This window comes from Salvia hispanica, chromosome 4 (genome assembly GCF_029641045.1).
Source record: "Salvia hispanica isolate PSC_SH4W2 chromosome 4, Shi_PSC_v1, whole genome shotgun sequence".
Lineage (NCBI taxonomy): Eukaryota > Viridiplantae > Streptophyta > Magnoliopsida > Lamiales > Lamiaceae > Salvia > Salvia hispanica.
Genome location: NC_142695.1, coordinates 2,548,649 through 2,562,797, shown reverse-complemented (window position 1 = coordinate 2,562,797; position 14,149 = coordinate 2,548,649). Strand labels below are relative to the sequence as shown.

The window sequence follows — 14,149 nt, the reverse complement described above, 5'->3', positions numbered from 1 at the left end:
TATGCATTTTCCTAAATATGCATCTAAGGAAACTTTGAAGTCACCCGTTCAGAAAAATACACACAATTACCATTTTCCTAAATATGAACATCATATACGGTCATACAAATAATGATATTTGTTAAATAAGGTTCTTTTTAACAAACATGATTCTCACCTTCATTGTTTTGACCAAGGAACCAGATTAGTTAGAGGAAAACACAAGGCTCAACTAAACCAGTGGTTCCTATAATAGTTATCTAATCTGTAATCATGCATCAGCAAAGATTGGAGCATATCCAACTCCTCTTCTTTATGCAAGGGTTACAATAATAAACACAGCCAGAGGTTTAACTACATTAGCATCGTAACAGGTTCAAGAATCCAAGGTTTTCGAAAAATTGCAAGATTCTCTCTTCTCGTGGCTTACAATTTGAAGTTACAAATACTAACAAAGCAAAATATATTCCTAGGTATTTGCCCATCTTACTCAGCTAAGATCAGCAGTGGCAATAACACTCACATAGATAAAACTCAAATTCACCACAACATCATTATCAACCGAACCTAAATAGTTATCCAGTCCGTAATAATGCATCTGCAGAGATTGGAGGGTGTCCAACTCCTCTTCTTTGTGCAAAGGTTACTATAACAAACACAATCAGAGGTTAAACTACAGTAGCATCCTAACAGGTTCGAGAATCCAAGGTTTTCGTAAAATTGCAAGATTATCTCTTCTCAAAGCTAACTGTTCAAAGCTACAAGCACTAACAAAGCCAAATGTATATTTCTAGGTATTTACCCATCTTACTCAGCTAAGATCAGCAGCAATGCTCAATTGATAAAACTCAAATTCACCCCCAAATCATTCACATTTTACACACACATACACACAGAGAGAGGCATAATTAAAGGATACACCAAGTACAATCCATGCGCGAAAGCTCCTGCCAAGGCTACGGTGAACAATCGATCCCTCAAAACCGGTTTATGCCGGAGTGAAATACGAACTGCAGCCAATCAACCAAGAGTTAGGGGAAAATACGTCGATTGATTTGTACGGCGCCAAAATACACACAACAACGGGAGAAAATTGACTTACTGAGAGGAAGAACAGGGGCGTAGATCAGAGGAATTAGAATTTTGAACTGAGGACCTCTCTGTGGCCTTCTGACGACGTCGCTTCATAGATGAATTACAGGGTTCAACTGAATGCAAATTAAATTGAACGAAATGTAATCGGAGGGGAGATGCAAACTTACTTGGGGCTCGGACAATGTAACCAGATAATTCGATGGATGCTACGTCCTTAACTCTATACCAAATCTGGAACTTTTATATCGACTCCTAATACCTCAATCCGTAACAACTACCTTGAGTTCTCTGAAAGATTTATTCTTTATCGCAGATAGTCTAAATGTTGAACCTTTGTGTTAAAAATAATTGAGCTTAATTAATGCTCCATAAAAATCCACTTAATTAACTAGCTTGCATTCATAATTAGGACACCTCACTTGCTCAAAATACATTTTTGCACTACAAACTTTAGAATCCAAAATAAATGCTTCTCCTCACACAGCTAGGAATCCACATCAACTACCAACAGGAAACAACAAAAAAAACCAGCAAATACTCAGATTCAATAAACAGTAAGTTACCATAGCCTACTATATCTGACAGCAGCAAAATTTAGGAAGAAAAAAAAAAAAACACTAATCCTTTCAGAAACATTTAGAAAAAAGGGTACCTGCAAAGTTAACTTTTTTTTATCAGAATCACTGTTAAAATCTTCAAAAAGATGCTTGATCTACAAAGCTCCAACTCATAATCTCTGCAATGATACAAAAATCTTAGATAATCGATCATCAATAAGGGTTCAATTAGGGTTTTGAAAATTCACATAATTTATGCAATTATGGAACAGAAACAATAATTCACACGTACGTGTACAGGAAATTAATGCCCAGGCAAAATTCAATGTGAAATTCTGGAATATAATTTCAAAATTAATCACCTGAAAATCGAAGAAATCGGTGAAAGCAGAAGTCGGTCGTTAAATCAAAGGAAGAAGATGTTTTATTAAATATAATTCCTTTTTTCACCTGAATTTTGCCGATAGTATTTAGAAATTAGAATCAATATATGAATATCTGAAAATTATTTCATTTTAGGACATTAGGTGTGAATAATAATGGTAATATTTGCACCTAAGTTATTTGTTAGATAAAAAATATTGGGCCATAGCCCAATTGGTTGGAATATTCTATTACTTTTGTTTTTATTGCTACTAGTGTTAACCCTGAATATTTTTTAATCATACAATTTTAAATTCTTAATTGATTAATTAAAATAAACAATATAATTATATAAGATTTAAAATAGAAAAATACACTACTATATAATAAAAGTTCAATAATATATACTCCTCAATTCATTTTACACCTAAAGACATTAAATTAAACATATTTAATTAAACTGCAATTAAGACAAACACAATTATTTGTATAATGCTAAAGAGACTATATTAAGTGTTGACATTTTTTAAAAATATGTTTAAAACATTCCTTTATATTTCTCTACTAAAAATAATAAATTGTGTAAAGATGAAGATAAATACTATGTATATTTGAGTTAAGGATGTGACAATTCTTCCCTCTCTAAGAACTGTAAGAAATATTGGAATAAAATTCTGGAACCATACTCTAACTATTGTAATCAAAGAAAAAAAAACAACAATAAATGAAATGGAAATTACAATGAAAATTACTCAAGAAAAATCCTCTTTCCGCAAGACAAATTACATCACGGTTAGTGCTCTCAGATTGACGTATTTTTCCCAAAGATGAAACGACTTCCTCCTAATGTATATAACATCTCAAACCTCCTAGAGACCTATAAACTTGATGGAGCTCCAAACTCGAGCAAAACAATGTTCCTAAAATGTGCAATAAAATATTGAGAGCTTGAGAGAGAATGGAGAATGTTTTGTTAGTGTGTAATTCATCCATAACTCTATGCCTTTTATAGGTACAAAATTAGTACATGAGAGATCATGAAATTAAAATATCATAAATTATAAAATCAAAACATTATAGGTTACAAAATTTGTTAAATGCTCATTATTCTTTTAAATATTTGTAACCACCAATGACTTATTGTAGTGCTTTAAGAATTAGTCAAATGCTCATTAAAATATCTAAATAAATATTCATGAGAGTTACTTAAAATGTTCAAATTGGTCCATAACTTATAAATATTTCAAAATAAGGACAAGACATATAAATATTTCAAAAAAGGCCAAAACTCGTCTTTTATATATGTATAGATTAAATAGTAGTACTCCTTATTCTCACTTATTTAACGTAATTTTAGAATAGTATCTCAGAGCATCTCCAATGGCGGACGTCGCGGTAGGACGTCACGGACGTCTGCCGTAGTGAGGACGAAGGGCGGACACGCCCGTCCCATATGCTCGTCGGATGGGCTCAGACATCCGACCAACGGGCGGACGGATGTCCGCCACTGTGGCGAGGGTCGGACGTCCGAGTTTTAATATTTAAAAAAAAAAACTCTATAAATATGGCTCGTTGAACTTCATTTCATTCACACCACTTGTGTTAACAAGTTTCTCTCTCTAAATCTACAAATTTCATTTCTACTAAAACGGAGTACAATAGGAACTCCTCCACCACGAGCGGAGGAAACACACCCACGTTTCCCACCGGAACGGAGGGAAACTTTGCGGGTATGAATCCCCAAATGGCGGGGATGGCGGGGATTACTCCCCAAATGTTCTACAATATGTATAATTGGATGAGTCAGATGGGTGGGATGATGCCCGGGGCAATGAGGATGGGCGGTATGCCGTCAAATATGGCGGGGTGGGTGGGATGATGCCCGGGGCAGTGGGGATGGGCGGTACGCTGCCAAATATGGTGGGGGAGGGTAGGATGATGCCCGGGGCAGCGGTGATGGGCGGTACGCCGCCAAATATGGCGGGGGTGGGTGGGTCGATGCAGCACAGGAGCCTGAGGACGCCTAGGGAATCTGTCTATCACCAATACATAGATTTGTTGGTCGGTGATTCCCCTAGTACTGTTCTGGAGACTCAGTACGCCGGCCTCGAGACTTTCTCTTTTGAGGAGTTGGGGCTATCGCCGATCCGTGAGACTCTCGATGAGGCGGAGACTGCTGCAAGGGGCAGAGGCAAAGGCAAGGGCAAGGCCAAGAGCGGGGGTAGGGGCAAGGGCAAAGCCCCGAGCTCTTCCTTGCACACGGGGGCAGAGGAGGAGGAGGGTGAGGATGAGCGGGAGAAGAGGACGATCTGGACCGTGTGGGAAAATGCCACGCTTGCGAAGGCCTAGGTCGGTGCAGCCGAGGATCCCTATGTCGGGGCGAACCAGTATGTTGACCGATTGTGGCATCGCATTAGTGAGGCCTACCTTATACATAAACCGGTTGGGGTGAAGCCTCGCACTCCCGAGCAATGCCGGAAACAGTGGGATCGGTTGAGGCCTAAGCTTAGTCGTTTTGCCGGCCTCTACCAAAACAACATTCGCATGGCAACCAGCGGCATGTCTGAGGAGGATGTGAAGAAACGGGCCTCGTCCCAGTACCCCGACAAAGAATTGAAGTTCAAAGAGTTTGACCAATGGGAGGCCTTTCTCGTGGTCAGAGATTCACAAAAGTTTTGTGCGGGTGTCGACTCGAGCTAGAAGCGGACGAAGATCAACTCTTCCGGTGAGTATAGTAGCAGTGCTGGTTCGCACGAGCTCCCCGAAGCTGATGAAGTGTCTCTGCTACCACGATCAGACTCTCGCCGTCGTCGTCGCCCGATGGGGCAAAAGGCTGCGCAGCGGATGGCGAGGGGAAGCGGCAGCGGTAGCGGTAGCGGCTCCTACGAGGTCGAATCGGAGGCCCCTGAAGCCCTAGATTTAAACGACCGTCTCGCCCGCGCGCAGCTAACGAAGACCACCCTGATGCAGAGCATGCATAGGTGGTTTAACACGCACGATCCTGTGTACAAAAGGATGTGCAATGATGTGATCGATGCATGTCGGCGCGATTTAGGAATGCCACCCATTGATGATTATGGCGTCGAGATTGGGGGCGGGGATGTCGGAGGCGGCAGCGGCACGGGCGATGGGGACGAGGACGGGGACGAGGAGGGGGAGGAGTGAGAGCCGAGGGTTGTATTTCTCGACTTTTTATGATTATGTAATTTTTAGGTATTATGTATTTTTTTTTTAAAATTATGTAAATTTTTTTAAGTATTATGTAATTTTTTTAATGAAGTATTCGAATTTTCCCATATTCTATGTCGATATTTTAATTCCGTAAATTGAATAATTGCGGGAAATCTTAGTGGGAAGTCCTAGTGCGTGATAAGTCCTAGTGATGACGTGGCAGAAAGTTTTTGTGGGAAGTCTTAGTGGAAGTCCTAATGGGAGGGGCGCCACCGAGATGCTCTTGGGGACATTTGTTGGTCATCAAAGTAATTTTGTTGAAGTTGATTATTCGATGAATATGATTCCACGTTTACTTATTTAATTGGCATAAAGTGAGATTTCTTTAATTACATTTTTAATTGATAAAATGATAATAACCATATATCAATAATTTTAGTATTATATTCAAATTTGTATAATATGTTATCAATTGAGAACATGATAATATTATGATTCATATTTTTAGTAATTGTATTAAGATTTTCATAATAGTATTAATTGGTAATATAATAAAGACATAATTTCTCTTACCTTTGTAGCTATTATAATTGAATGCGTTTCATAATTCTAAAATTACACTTTCCTATTTTTAAGATTATAACTATTCTATGTTTAATTAATTTCTTAAACAGAATCCTTACTAACAAACAACCTCGACGAAACGAGAAGAGGTGATGCAAACCTCGTTGCATTTATTGGAGAATCCGCTATGGAGCTAAACGATGTTCAAGGTCCATTTTGACATATTCTAGGTAGGGCTGGGGAATTATACCGAAATACCGGAATACCGGACTTACCGTATCGAAAAAATACCGAAAATACCGTTTTTTCGGTATACCGTAGTTTTCGGTACGGTATGATACCGTACCGATAGAGATCGGTACGGTAACGGTATTAGATTTCTCATACCGCGGTATACCGCGGTATACCGAAGATTCGGTATGCCGGTATATACCGATTATACCGAAGATTCGGTATATACCGATGCTTCGGTATACCGTGGTATACCGGTATATACCGATTGATATATATAATATATAAATATATATTTATATATGTTATATTTAAACTAAATTTTAAAAAATAAGAATTTTTAGTATACAAAAATAAAAGAATCAAAATTGGGAACCCTATTTTTTGAAGTAGTTGAAAACTAGATTTTTTTTTAATATTTTAGATATAATAGATTTTTTCACGGTATAATGGTATAACGGTATGCCGTACCGCAAAACACGGTATAACGGTATATCGGAATGCCATATCGCAGTTCGGTATACCGCAAAAGTACGGTATACCGAAATGCGGTACGGTATACCGATAACACGGTATGGTAACGGTATGGAAAACTGCCATATCGAATTTCCGGTATACCGAACTCCGGTATACTGAAACTTACGGTACGGTATCGGTATGGTTTTTGTCATACCGTAACTTTCGGTACGGTATACGGTATGGCACTCCCGGTACGGTATACCGTACCGAACCACCCCTAATTCTAGGTGCCCATTAGTCGATAGTCAAGTTGATAATTTTATGGTATATTCGATGCAAATTTAAAATAATGTACGTCATTCAACTTTATTTTAGGACCTTGGCATACTTAAATGTTATTCTATAAAAGGTTAAATTGATAAATAAATCTTGAAATATGGTCGACTTTTGGTCCTTTCCACATCCACACTTGAAAACTAAATTATAAATCAAACTTTGCAATCTATATATATATATATATATATATATATATAAAGCCCCAGTTTTTTGGCACGTCACGTGTCACACTTTGGACGGGAAAAATATAAATAACTTTTAGAGCATCTCTAATGCCGGCTAGCCAACCAGCTAGCCCATTCGCGTCGCTAGCCGGTTGGCTAGCCAAACTATTGCAGCAGGCCAGCCCGAAATCAGCGAAAAAAGCGGCGTGGGCTAGCCGATCGCGTGGCGCTGGCCGATGCGCTGGGCGCCATTGTTGCGTGCAGATCGGCCAACGCTATTTTTTAATTTTTTTTTAATTCTTTTTTTTTTTTTTTAATTTTCTCTATCTCTAAATTTCTGTACAAGAGCAACATCTAGTGATGGACAACAACAACTAGCCCAATACAAAATTAAGACCTAAAATAGAAATATGTCATAGCATCGGGCCGCAACCGACCCAACGGAGAAGAGGTTTCTCTACTCGATGCTCGAGAACATGTGGGTGGATTTGGATGCCTCGAGGGCACTGGTGGAGGGTTCAGACGCGGGCTCAGATACCCCCGGTGGTGGCGGTGAGGGCGGCGACGGCGACGACGGCGGCGGAGACGAGGAGTAGAGATCGGCGGGGCTCGTGTGTGGAAGCCCGTTTTTTTAAAAGAAAATCATGTATTTTTTTTATCTATGTACCTTTTTTTAATGAAATGAATGAATTTTCCCGTATATGTTCGTAAATTTATTTCCGTAATTTAATCGTATATTTTATTCCGTAAAATGTAGTTGTTTTTGAATTATTTTTATTGCGGCTGACCTATGGCTGGCCTATGCTGATGTGGCAGGTGGATTTTTAGTGCTGATGACGTGGCAGGGAGAGAGAGTGGCTGACCTATTTAATATATCATATCTCTTGATAAACTTTTGTCATAAGAGCATCCACAATGGATGCCCTAGTGGAAGCCCTAGTGGTTGCCACGTCAGCATGCCCTATCTTTCTGCAATGGTAGAGCCCTAGTGCATGACCTATCTCTTATCCACTTTTCATTTCAATTTTAAATCATTGCTTTTTAATTTTGTTTTTCATTACTATAAAATACCAAAATATATTATTTAAACACCACAAATACAAAAAAAAAAAAAAAAAAAAAAAAACTACATTACTTAATTGAAAAGTGGAACTACATCATACTTAGATAAATAGAAAAAAACTACATTAAAACTAAAATACTAAAAAAAAAAGAAAAAACCAAACTAGTCATCTAAATTCAACCTCTGCGCCAAATTCTTGATCATATTTTATAGTGGTGTAAATTAGGGTTAAAAAAAAAAAACCAAAAAAATTGGGATCAGGCTCGGGCGCGCCTCTGCAATGGGCGCCCGACCACGCCTGCAATGGATGCCCGACCACGCCCGAGCCCGATCTCGGCGGATCGGGCGCGCGATCGGGCATCCATTGTGGATGCTCTAAAGAGATAGTCATGACCCACAAGTCAAGACTAATCTACATGATATTATCCTGAAATTAATTGCTATATCATATATACACCACCGAACAATATTCATAAGACCCAATTTCGTTCAACTCATCCATTCGAACAACAGTCTTCGTAGTATTTTTGTGTGCGTTAAGATATGGTGTTAGAACTATTGTTAGGCCCAAAATAAATAGTCTTATAGCAGCAACTAGGATAAGGGTCTTATATCTTGTTATTTCCTGCAAATTGGGCTGAAAATTGGCCCAAGAGAATTTTTATTTGGGCTAAAACACAAGTAATCGTATCCCTAAAAAATAAGATTACTCCGAAAAAAGAGGATCTCTGAGAAAAATCTGGGGCAGAGCTAAAACCCCAATAAACCCTACCTCTGTACTGAGTAGTCGGCACCTGAGCTGAGATGGCCTCCTTCGCCGCTATAATATATCATATCTCTTGAAAAACTTTTGTACAACATAATGCTGTGTGGCATGTTACAAAACACATTTTAACAAAACCAAGAACCTAGGAACGCCTAAACCTAACTTGTAATATCCCTTACCCGACTATTAATAATCATACAAGTGATATTACATTTTGGCACAAATACCAAAATAATAATAAATCTCTTTTTTTATATATACATCGATATATTATTTTCCCGTTATTTGGTAAACATAATAATTGCTATATATACAACCTGGATAATTGATTATAGAATAAACATGTTCCACAAAAGTGTATGTGTATGAAATAATTAAAACTTCTAATAGCATTACACTTCCTATACAAACCGCAACTAACACAGTAAAAGAATTACCCACACACAAGAGATTGGCCAACGACACGACTTGAATAGCTGTACACCTAATATTTATGTCGTCATTCTTTGATCTGATGGAATTTACAAGATTCATAATCACATATCAATTCTAAAATATACTAGTATACAAAACAAAATATGTAAGTTGATTATAGATACTCATACCAATTAACGAGTTAAACCCAAAGAATACATCCACATATACAGACAGTGGCGTATGGACAAGGGAGCAAGGGGTGTAACTGTACCCCAAAATTTTGTAGTTTAATACTATATGTAGTCGTATTTTTAACAAATTGATTTCTGCCCTAGTGGAAAATGCCCCCTTCTTCCACTCGGTTGACCTGAGTTCTAATCATCTCAACCACATTTCTTATTTTATTTGTTTTATCTTCTCTAAGTTAACATTGTTTTAATACATATCACTTCCTTATCAATTTAATTTTATTTTTAATCCATATCTCCTTCTCAATTCATGTGTAAGTTTTCGTTTTTAACAAACATTTATTACTTTAACCACTACTAACTTGCTCTTTTTTAATACTATAATTTTATATTCTTTTATAAATAAAATAATATAAAAGAATATAAAATAAATTTTTATTTATCTAAAATAAAGTTTTTTGCTAAAAAAAAACACAGATTTTATTTTAAATATTGGAACATTAAGAAAACTTAACAAAGAGAACAAAAATGATTAGTCACATTGTGAAATTTTAAGTCGAAAGGAGTAAAATTTTTTCGCACCCCCATATCGAAAATCCTGGATACGCCACTGTATATAGATCACTAACATTTTCACATATCCAAACAAATATATCCCCTTGAGTGCTTGGTGACAGACTAGGATAGACAAACCAGATCAGAAGCAGAATCTAGAAGCAGATGCTTAAGCGGGTTTGTCCTCAACAGGACTCCGCACAGACCACCATTTAAGGTGCAGACAGATAATCAGACCACCCATGAGGGTGCATATCAGACAGATCAGATATCGGATCGGATATCAGAAAAATTATATATCAGACGATCCTCGCTTCGGTTATCCAGAAGACGAGCGATCACTGATAATGCAGCGCAGACTGCTGTCCTACGGCCATGCCAATTGTACCCAATTTCATCTCAAAACTTATTTCCAAAATCTCTAACTGAACACATCAATGACTATTTGCACAACATATTACATCAAATAAACATAATAATTTCCAACTCTTTCAATACCATCATATATCTAAAGTCACATATTTCATGTCGTAAGCATCTATAAATCACATATCGTTTCATTGATTAATACCCAATATTCTATATGCAATAACGGAAACTTAACTCAAGAACTTTAGACCTATTGTAGGTAGGGATGTCAATGTAGCCCGTAACCCGTGGGCCGGCCCGAATTGCCGCCAAATTTACAGGGTTAGGGTTGAAAATTTCTAGCCCGATAAAATTACAGCCCGATTAGCCCGTACCCGATTAACCCGCAACCCGTTAGGGCCAGACCAGAAAACCCGATGGGCTGGCCCGAAAACCCGATAAAATTTCTATTGTTCTATTTGTTTGACTCTAATTCGACACTTCATTGGTTATTTTATAATATAGATTACTAAAAACATAACTTTCAATTTTATATATTAAATATATAAATTATATATTAAATTTTTATTAACATAATAATACATATATAAATTAGAAACTCTAATTCACTAAAAAATATATTTAAATTTCTAAAACATGCTTTAAAATTTCTTGATGTTTATGTTTTATTTTGCATAAATCTAAAATATTAGTATTTAATCATGTTTATGTTTGAGTTTAAGCATATATCTAAAATTTATCATAATTAAATATTTTACATTTTATAAATATAACTAATTTTCACAATTATTTATTGGATTAAACGCATGTTAATTTTATTGGTAGCAACCCGATTAGCCCGCTGGGCTAGCCCGAAATCCGAGCTTTTAGGGTTAGGGTTGAACTTTTATAACCCGAAAAAATCACAGCCCGATTAGCCCGCACCCTATTGACCCGCAACCCGAATAGGGTTGGCCCGAAACCCGGTGGGCTGACCCGATTGACATCCCTAATTGTAGGATATACTACCTCGAAATACAAAATGCCTTTGACACACGAATCATATTCCTGGGATTCATTTTCATGGGAATCATTTTCCTTTCCAACTTTATTTTTCCGTCAACCAAACAGGCCTTAGACAATTTCAGAAACAAAATTCATGCCTAAAGTATCCCCATTCGTCTCGGCAACCATCCGTGATGAATCGACGCTGTCGTCTTCTTCAATTGGCTCAATTGGTTCGCACCACTTGAAAAAAGTGCACTCTTTTCTCTCACAAACATAGTAGAGCTTCCCCCTTTAGGTTTGCCATGACTTTTGACGATTCGGAGTTAAACAAGTTTCTTACAATTGCAAAGCTCATACCGGAATCGAAGATCACGTCAGATGTCAATCGTCGGACCCAGACCATCAGTTGTAGCTCGAACGCTCGATAGCTAGCGCAATTGAGTCATTCAAGAACTAGGGTTCTTCGCTTCTAACGCAGTTGTGGCTGAAAGAAAGAGGAAGAAGAGGATTAATATCGTGAATGGGAACTAAGGTTTTTGAAATAAAAGGTATTTTATTTTAAATATAATTTTATTCTAATAATAATTAATATTGTAGAATTTATTAAAAAATTATCAACAAAAATGATAATTTGGTCAAAATCGGGATTAAAAACATTGAATGTTATAATTTGACGGAATAGTTAGTTTTGGACCGATTGTAATCCGAGTTGAAATGTTTGGGATGCGAAAATTCAAAAGATAATGTTTAGGACTAAAATCGTAAAATAGGCATATGTACAATACCAATTTTAATCTTTACTCTGGATATAATCTGAAGATAAAGTGACGAAAGAGAAAAGACACCATAAAAACCAATCCAACTTCCAATTTATTAGAAATGAGTCACTCACCCCCTTAAAAGGCCTTATAAGGGGGAAAGTTATCCATACTTTTATAAGTGAGCTAGGATCGTGACACCAAGCCGATGTGGGACAAGATATTAGAATTTTAACATGCCCCCTCACGTGTGGGCCGGAAAGACACATCGGACTTCTATCACGTGGGTAAGCAAGAGAAGAAATAAAGAAATAAATCCATCATCGGCTTGAGCCCCGCTCTGATATCATATTAGAAATGGACCACTCACCCCTTAAAAGACCTTATAAAAGGAAGGATTATATTTTTATAGATGAACTAGGATCGTTACCAAGCTGATGTAGGACAAGATATTAGAATTTTAACACAACATTTCACTTGAATTATTGAAACAAGATAAGGTAGTACTAGTACTACACGAAGATAATAAATAATAATGGACCCACCACGTGGTTATAGCTATCACATTATTAATTGCAAATACGTTAATCACTAGTAAACTACTCGGTCTCCTCCTCTGTATTATGTAAAACTTTAAAACGTAGATATCTCAAAATAATAATTGAGACAATATTTCGTTGATAAATAGAGTAAGCAATAAGACAAGATCTAATTTATAGGCGAACTAGGATCGTTACCAAGCTGATGTAGGGCAAGATATTAGAATTTTAACACAACATTTCACTTGAATTATTGAAACAAGATAAGGTAGTACTAGTACTACACGAAGATAATAAATAATAATGGACCCACAACGTGGTTCTAGCTATCACATTATTAATTGGAAATACGTGAATCACTAGTAAACTACTCGGTCTCCTCCTCTGTGTTATGCAAAACTTTAAAACGATAAGTCCTCTGTTCGCCATTAGGAGTCTCATTCTTTTGCGGCACGAGTTTTAATAAATGTTAAGAAAAGTGGGTGGAAAAAGTTTGTGGAATAAGGGTCTCACTTATATATATATATTAGTTTTAAATAAAATGTGAGTGAAATAAATTAGGTGAAGGTGGGATCCTATTACTACCATTTAAGGTAAAAGTGAACCGGGACTCTTATTCGCGGACAGACTAAAATGGAAAAATGAGACTTCTATTCCCGGACGGAAGTAGTATCTCAAAATAATAATTAAGATATTATTTGGTTGATAAATAGAGTAAGCAATAACACAAGATCTAATTTATACTACTAATCTACACAAAATAAGAAAATAATAAAAAATAGGATAGCTGAATCTGTTACTACTTACTACTAATGTGTTTCTTGAAACCCTTCTCAGTTTGCTGGTTGAGGAAAAGAGTCCAAAATTCAAAAATCTGAGTTCTTGGTTAGGTAGCAAGTTTTCACTTTCATAAATGAGAACAAGACATGGAGTATGCGTTCACTTATAAAGATTAATAGATTATAGTTGTTCTGTCATCATTCTTTTCACTTATAAATACCTACTTGTTCATTTTTATGTCGCATTAGTGCGATCATATTTATTTCAATTCATTATCTCTATGGGTGAAATTCAAATTTTCTTTGCAAAATACCAATTTATCTTCTCAATATTCAGATGCTGTTCCCATTTATCTGAATTTCTTAATTTTCAATTGATCAAATATGTGCAAGGGTTGGGGGATATTAATCGATACGACGATCCATTATTGACGATGATGACATAGCCACGAAGAAAAGAAAAACCCTTTGTTCCGATGACAATGCGGAGAAGAATCGCAGAAAATAAACACGTATCGAAACAAATGGCTTTTCTTCTCTTCCCACTACTGTTGTGTCGTGTAGTTGCAACACCTCTCAGGTATAAGTATGAGGCATTGAGAGGTGGGTTTCTGGCAAGACATTAAGTTAGGCCCTCCCCTTTATCGGGCCACTACATACCCTGATTGAACATCCCTTATAATACTGTCGGCAAGGATGAGGTTTCAACCTTTTTGCAAGAACATATCGGCCTCCCAATGCTCGAAAATGGGACCCACAACGTGGATACAGATATCAAATTTAAAATATAACATTCAATAAGCTTACCT

At 36.8% G+C, this 14,149-nt stretch overlaps 1 protein-coding gene across 2 annotated transcripts in view; it reads right to left on the bottom strand.

Annotated features, from left to right (window-relative positions):
• The window catches only part of LOC125191622 (uncharacterized), a 31,983-nt gene extending 29,853 nt beyond the window's left edge, over positions 1–2,130 (bottom strand). The window contains exons 1-2 of one of the 2 annotated variants that reach the window (XM_089055989.1): positions 1,994–2,130; positions 1,727–1,810 (exon numbers count right to left, since the gene is read on the bottom strand). The gene's annotated coding sequence lies outside the window, so the exon portion shown is untranslated. The remainder of the gene's footprint in view (positions 1–1,726; positions 1,811–1,993) is intronic. The other variant, XM_089055988.1, reaches the window with a different exon arrangement.
• Between the last annotated feature and the right edge of the window lie 12,019 nt (positions 2,131–14,149).